The sequence below is a fragment of the Periplaneta americana genome, chromosome 10 (genome assembly GCF_040183065.1).
Source record: "Periplaneta americana isolate PAMFEO1 chromosome 10, P.americana_PAMFEO1_priV1, whole genome shotgun sequence".
In the NCBI taxonomy this organism is placed as follows: domain Eukaryota; kingdom Metazoa; phylum Arthropoda; class Insecta; order Blattodea; family Blattidae; genus Periplaneta; species Periplaneta americana.
In genome coordinates, this window is record NC_091126.1 from 108,941,655 (window position 1) to 108,949,525 (window position 7,871).

The following is a 7,871-nucleotide window of genomic DNA, read 5'->3' on the forward strand; positions in this document are numbered from 1 at the left end:
CGACAGTAGCCCTCTAGCGGCAGGCAAGTTAAAAGTGTGCACACGACATATGATAACCAGTGGCGAAGCTACATTAATGCAACTGGGTATTCTAAACTTCAAACCTTATATTTTTTGTAGATAAATTCCAGTCGGCGTGTTTTTCGCTCTGCAAAGATGTCAATGATGCGTTCTTTGAAGATGTCGTCTCTGGAAAGACTGTTTAACAAACCCTTCTCAATAGCCAGAGTACTCAAATTGCTCAGTCTAGAATCTGACATGGAATTCCTCAAAAATGTCTTAACTCTCTTCAGTGCACTCATACTTCGTTCACTCGACGCAGTAGATAAGGGAAGGTGAGAATCAATCTTATGAGCCGCACTGTTTCTTGATAGATAGGCCATTGTTAAAATAATAGTTCAGCAACAAACCTGCAGGCAAATGCTTTGTTTGGTCAGAGTAAACGTTCGTTAGTTCATTTTGAAGCTGTTCACTGTCAAAGTATGGATACTTTTTTTACCAATGCACTCAACTTAAGTGACGGAAACACTGATCTATAAGCAGAGAACTGTTTTTCATCGAGTAATTCAACAAAATTAAAGTTTTTAAGATCTTCAAAACTCGATTCCATCTGTATCACTATGGTATCAATTATTTCAAAAGCTAGGACTTGTAGTGTCATAAATTATCCTGATCCTGCCTGAGTGCCTTGGCATCTTTGATGCACTCCTCAACAGTTTCCTGATTTCTAAGAGATTTTACATTTGTTACAGCAAGTTTTACTTCATGATTGCAAATGCTGATATTTGATGTACACTTTATTTGCAACACAAGGTATAAGTGGTCAATGTAAACAAATAATATTTTCCGCAGTTGCGAGCGTCGTTAAATAAACCATAATTTAATTTTCTATGGGGAAGATAACTATATACATAGAAGTCAATGATAAGAGGACAGATAGGATGGAGATCATAATAATAACAAATTACAATAAAAGCAGTAGTGATAGTGTATTGGCAAAATTTTCTAACAATAACAATAAACGCACAGTCTGTAAGTTTTATTACATTTGGTTTTTTTAACTTATCGGCATTATATGTCTATTTACACGAGTTCTGAGTGTACTTCTACTGTCACGGCGTTTGGCAGGTTGGATAGTGATTCGCTTCTTTACTGAACATTTAAAATTTCAGGGGCCAAAAAGATCTGCGATACTTTTTTTTCAATACCTTAATTTCTCACACACTGACAGATTGCAGCGTTGCCAACCGTGGCCGAATTCGGCTAAACATAGCTTTTAGCAGAATGGTCGTAGCCGAATGAGATTCGATCGAATGACCATTTGTGAATACTCAATTTTATGTGTAAACACGTTCTTCTATCAAATTTTATTTTCTCACACTCTAATAGCCATAAGAAGTTTCTCGCTTCCTCAAAAAAATTACGAAAACATAGTAGAAAATTTAAGGTAGGACTGAATTCCGGACACTGCAACCATTATTTATGGCAAGGAAAGCTTTATTATTTTCAGTTTTCTTTTCCGTTATGTGAATAGCGCCCATTGTTTAACGGTAAATTCCTGGATTCGTGAATTCGCCGACACCTGACAGTGTCTTTATTGGGAGTCGTCTATGCAACAAAAATGAATTGGCCCTAAATTAATTAATGACATAGGCCTATCCAACACATCCGCCTTCCAACATTGTAACTATAGCATAGGTCATGGATTCTGTTTCTGAATGTGTGTGGCTTCATTTTGGTATTTGTAGCTGAATTTCGGGACATTTGTTGCCGACTCGCTCATATCGAGGTTGGTAACGCTGAATGACAAGTTTTTTTTTTCTTCGTGACCCTTTCTATTACCTTTTCCTTTTCTCTTTTTTCAGCTTTCTTAAACTATAGTACGTACACAACACCCATGCCCAAGGCGGGACTCGAACCCACAACCTTTCGGACCAAGCGATAGAGACATGCCGTGGCCCTACCGATTGAGCCATCCAGGTCGGCAACATGTTCAAGAGTCTAGGCTCTTCACAGAGCTGTCTAGCAATAGTGACGTATGCAAGCACTCCGGTTGGCGCATGCGCATGTGCTTTCTCTATCTGCTGTAGCGAGCCTGGTTTGAAACAGTATCCATGGATAAATATATAATAGGATGCGAAACTCACTGAGTTTCCCGTAACACATACTAGAGGCGCTGTTGTAGAATTGATCGTGCTGCCATCTATATGCGGTTAGAGGCGTTATTACATCTAGCAGCGCACCAAGTAGCGAAAAGAGTAACTACTCCGTACATCCAGCAGCGCACCCAAGTAGCGAAAATAATAACTAATTACTCCGCGTATCTAGCAGCGCGCCTGGCGGCGAAAAGTTGAACTATATGCAGTAAATATTCCTCCTCCCCCCCGCCCCAAACCCTCAATTTAAATAAAACTTTAAAATTTTTATTCCTCACATCATCTTTCACTGAATATTGTTATTGGAGCCAATAGTTGGAAGAGACGGTCTATTTTACACTACCTTATAATGTAACTAATTAAAATACAGCCAAACAGGGACAGAAAATAAAAGAAAATAAGGTTAGATAATTGGGATTTTATTCTTTAGGTAATAGTGTATAGTGCACTTTAAGTCTGCAAAAACTAGTTACATAATTGAAATTACTATATTACTGTATACTATTTTACAATACATTCAACAACACAATTTTGACAAGGTCCATCATATCACTGTTTAACATACACTACATGTGCACTAGGGTTACCAGATTGTAACAATTTAAAAGCAGGTCATTTTAAATGAAAAAGAATTTTCCATATAAAAGCAGGGCATAATAGACTAACTTGATACTTGACGTGACGTCTTTTTACATTCTGTTATATAATTAGGTAATTTGTTTGTCTTTGTACAATAAAACTGATACAAAACTATTATCATGAATAGAATTGAAGTATACGGATTCTAAATTAGCTTTTACCTTATTTAATTTTCGGATTGTTAATACTTCTCTGGTGACTCGACTTGTTTGAGCAAGGATTTTACAAACATAATTCCTCTAATGAACCCCAACTCAATAGTTACTCTCTTTTGTCCATTGGGAATTGGCAAGAAAGAAAAGCAGGACAATTTCTGATTTTTACGAACCCTGGCAGGATGCAGGACATGTCAAGCGAAATCCAGAACATCTGGTAATCCTATACACACAGATACACTTACATATTTAGTGTGCAGTACATTGGTAAAGTCTATACAACAAATTGAATAATTGAAATTGTGGGGCCCAGTCGGATAAGAGAAAAAGCCACATCTATATATTTATATTTTGGAATGCTCTGCCATCTGTGCTCGTTTACAGATGTAAATGATACCATTTGAATAATGTGTTGTCATATAGTTTAGTCAGAACATATTTCTTCACATTCCAATGAGATATCCTACATATCAAAATTTATGGTTTGTCCCCTTGTCTGCCTGGACCCATCAACTATTGGTTAGTCAACTGTCCAAAAACAGGTTTGGACCCTACAAGTAACACTCATGGGACAATCAGAGCAGGAGGTAATGAGTAAGAGTGGCCAATTCCTTTCTCCCCTCCGTTGCATACATCACTGACTAGATACATATTACATTAATCGGATTTCAGATACTACAAAAAAATGTTTGATAATTGAAACTGTCATATTACTATCTACTATTTTGCAACACATTTTAGAACACTTTTCTAGGATCACATCTAAGGTTCTTAGACATTGTTGTTTGGCATACACATAACGGTAACATATACCAAAATGTTGTATGTACTGAGGGTCAGAGTGAAATACATGAGCTGCATCACTTACTTGCATTATGTTGGGCAAAAAAGTTTACTAGGTGAACTGAAGGTATGTTAACCCCCAACTTCCAAAGTCAAATATCTCTCTTACATACGCACACATGTACCACATACTGCAACTTTGCTCCATATAATTACACAATATATTTAACATTTGCTAAAAATTTTTTTTTCTGGGGCAAAAAAAAAATAAATAAAAATATAAAAAAATAATAAAAAAAGCTATGAACTTTCCACCAATATGATATTATACCTTTTTGTTACACACAATATGAGCTATTTACACTACTTTAAAGACACTGCAATTTTTTCTCCAGTCTCTTCACCTTTGCTTTCAGAGCTGCCATTTTTAGTTTGTTGCTCCTGGGTGAAGATGAGAAGTGAGGACTCGAGAAAAGTTTTCGTTTTGCAACACCAGGACCTAAAGATTACGAAATTAACTTCAGATTAATCTAATTGCTGGGAACTATTTTAAATAAAAAATGAAACGTGACAACACCTTTAGCCTTGTTAAGTTAATGTAGGCCTAACAAAAGGCATGCAAGCTATGGATAGGCTATATAACATACTACAAAATTGACAATACATCAAAATGTGATCAATATTTACCAAGTTTGGAAGGAGGTGTAGCTGAAGCTGAAGGAAACTGTTACATCTTGGATGTATTCATGTCAGTATATAAGGAAATAAATGATAAATTGAAGCAAGAATTGAACAGACTTTGTGCTCCATTCATTTCAAACTGCTCTTAACTGTACAAATTATAACTCATATAAATGTTAAGTAATAGTAACAATCCAAAAGTTTAATGCTGCAACAAATTTGATTGTGTTAATCTGAATTGTTCGTTGTAATGTAATATAAAATATTTTTTTGCTAATAGGCTGGGCTATAGAGGACAACTGACACTAACAGAAAGGGATAATCAGCAGAGTTGTTGGGATATTAAAGAGAAGTCAGTAAGAGGGAATGATAGTGTACTTCGTGTGCCAGGGAGACTTGTCAGGATATCAGTTGCAATATCGATCGTCTGGTTCAAAAGTGCGACAACACAAAAAAACAAGTTTTGAGATATCTTCAGTTGAAAGTTTCAAATAAATCCCCTAAAAAGGGACAGAGTTGTGGTTCATAACCACGACAATTAGAATTGAGTCAGTATTCAGGACGAGTATATCACGATCTTCCAGTTCATTATTAATAGATTTCGAAATGTAGTAATAATGAATTAATAAAGTCCACAGTTATAATTATTTCTAAAGCAGTTTATTTCGTTTTTATTCTTTTTGGTTGTAAATAAGACTTATCTCAATATTGAATCGGAAAGAGCTCCGAAAGGGGCTTTCAGTAGTATAAATAACTAAAAAATGGCAATTTTTGAGTTGTCGCACTTTTGAACTGGACGATCAATATATAACAAGATAAACACCCTGCCCTGTAGTTAAGAGGATTTGTTATTATTCGCTACTGTAAAAGAATGAAGTATGAAAACTGCAGACATATGGCAGGGGGCAATTAACTTAAATGATTACTAGCATGTTACCAGGCTCACAAGACATTATCGCTTACCTTCAGCTGTGGGAACCACATTGAATAGGAGCGATGGTTGCTGATAGCCCCTCAGCTGTTCACCAATCATACTGTTCCCTGTAATAATCACAAAAAAAAAACGAAACATAATTAATTATGTATTTTGAAACATGTAATGTAAGAACAGCTGATGAGAAACTAAGGCATTCCTTGAAATCCATAAACTTGACTAAGTGGAATAATTACCTTTTTGGCATGCATCTTTATTCATCCCGGCATATGCCGTCGAAGCAGTAATCTTTGAAGCTGGAGTACTCATAGGAGCAGGAATTGTTTGCATAGCTGCCAAGCCTGCAGCCTACTCAGTTGCAGCTTGTAAACCTATGAGACTACGCGTACCTGAAAATAAAGAAAAGAGTAATGAAATCGGAAATTTTAAACATGAATGACATAAAAACATTGCTAGTGTACTAATTACCTTCAGCAGCTGCAGAATCAATCTTCGCCCTCCTAGCATACGTCCGCAAAGTCTTGTGATGCCTGAAAGTTGGGGTAGACCCCGGTGATAAGGTCGCTCGAGGCATAACTGGGCTAGATGGTGGGCTCCGGATTTTAGGGTTTGATGGCACCACTAATCCATTAGCATGAACAGTGGGCAATGCAGTTTGCTTAAGTATCACTTTTTGTGAAGAGCTATAATAGTCAGACTCAATGAAGTGGTCCATGCAGATTCTCAACCTGTGTGTGGCATCTGCGGCAACTCGATACCGGTCCTCTAGCCCACAAAATCAGAGCCACTTCCAACACCTAAAGCAATGGATTACAATTACTAATGAGATAAAGTAGAAGAAAAATTGAATAGAAATCATGCAAAAATTGGGGAAAAAAATAATAAGTTATCTGCTGCATTTGAGTTATTTTAAGAGATGTTTAATGCGCATCACTAGGTGGTGAGTGACCATACGAAAACTGGTAGCAGCAACAGATATTGGGTACAAACTAAATTAAATATTAGGCCTAAGCTTATTATTATTATTATTATTATTATTATTATTACTACACACGATTGAGAATTTCTCCAGAATGGCTAACTACATCAAAGAAGGCATAATTTTATTTTCCATAATTGTGAGATGTTTATACTAAAAACCACGTGGCTTTAGTTTGCAGCCATGTGGCCTAATGCTACAATTCAGGTTTACGAGGTTTCATTTTCAGCCTTCTTGCTCTTTTTCGTCAATATTTCACATTTCGTTACAGTTTGACTGAATTTCGGAACCATCTAAATTTATACTCCTACTATAATCCTAAATAAATTAGCAGAAAGCAATGCACAGCTCGTCTAACCTACTTCACCAAAAAGTACATTGTTTTCAAGTGTAAGGTTTAGGCTACACAGGACACAATAATAATACTAAAGCTTACCTCATAGGTTCCTGAGGAAAATAGAAAAAATGCTTCCCTCCCACAGTATTAACAGTCTTGCATCCAGGCGCTGAGCATCTTCCTCGAATCTTTTGCATTTTTCTGGAATCCATCTTGCCTTCATAACGCTGTTGGCTAGTCATCGGCCAACGTTCTGACTACTTCGTATCGGAGAGTGGTTTTTTTTTTTTTTTTTTTCGTCAACTTTTGGATACAGTATCGAAATCTTGGGTGATCTCCCGACTGTTCCTAATTACTTTAACTTATTGCTGAGAGGTAGTTCATTTATGATGCTGCACTCCCGTCATAACCAGGATGAACAGCGTGAAAACAAATTTGACAGATAACTATGAGAAGAGGAACAAAGGTGTACGATGTCTTGTGTAGTACTGAGGGTTATAAGTTCCTAGTTTTGATACATACACATTTTGGTGGGAATGTGCCTGTTTATAAAATGTTTCAGCAAATCTCCTAATGATAATTGGGATACTTTCCACTTTTAGATCTTGATGTATCTCTTCGTTTCTTGTGTACCACCCGCTGTTATGAATTACACGTAATACTTTATTTTGTACAACTCGAATGGGATCTAATGTTGTCTTAGGTGCGTATCCCCATACTGTAGAACCATACAAAAGCACTGATCTAATCAGCAATTTATAAATTGTTACTTTTTTAGATGTTGACAATGCACGTGTTTTTAAAAGGGGATACAGTTGTACCATTCTTCCTATTGTTTTTGCTCGTATGTTTGCAATGTTGGTATGCCATAACAGACGACTATCCAAATGGATTCCAAGATACTTAACAGAATCCTGAAATTCAAGGGCAGTACCATACAGTGTGAGTTTAGTTTGTGGTACACTTCGAGTTCTACTGAAGGCTATGACTTGACTCTTCATGGTATTTACAGTTAAGCGCCAATGTTGGAACCATTCTTCTATAAGGTGGACATGCCGTTGAAGTCGACCAATGGCTAGATCGGCATTACGATGTGTAGTGTATGCTAGTGTATCATCTGCATATAAGGCTAACCTGGTGACGTCAGTTTCTGGAAGATCTGAAGTATATGCACAATATAAGTAAGGGCCCAGTACTGAGCCTTGCG

General features: G+C 36.7%; 1 long non-coding RNA gene across 1 annotated transcript; it reads right to left on the bottom strand.

The window, feature by feature from the left end:
• Positions 1-5,502: 5,502 nt before the first annotated feature.
• LOC138707944 (uncharacterized) lies at positions 5,503-6,929 on the bottom strand. The gene is made up of 3 exons (XR_011334468.1): positions 6,764-6,929; positions 5,817-6,145; positions 5,503-5,737 (listed from the first exon to the last, which is right to left on the bottom strand). It is a non-coding gene; the product is annotated as an uncharacterized lncRNA (long non-coding RNA).
• Between the last annotated feature and the right edge of the window lie 942 nt (positions 6,930-7,871).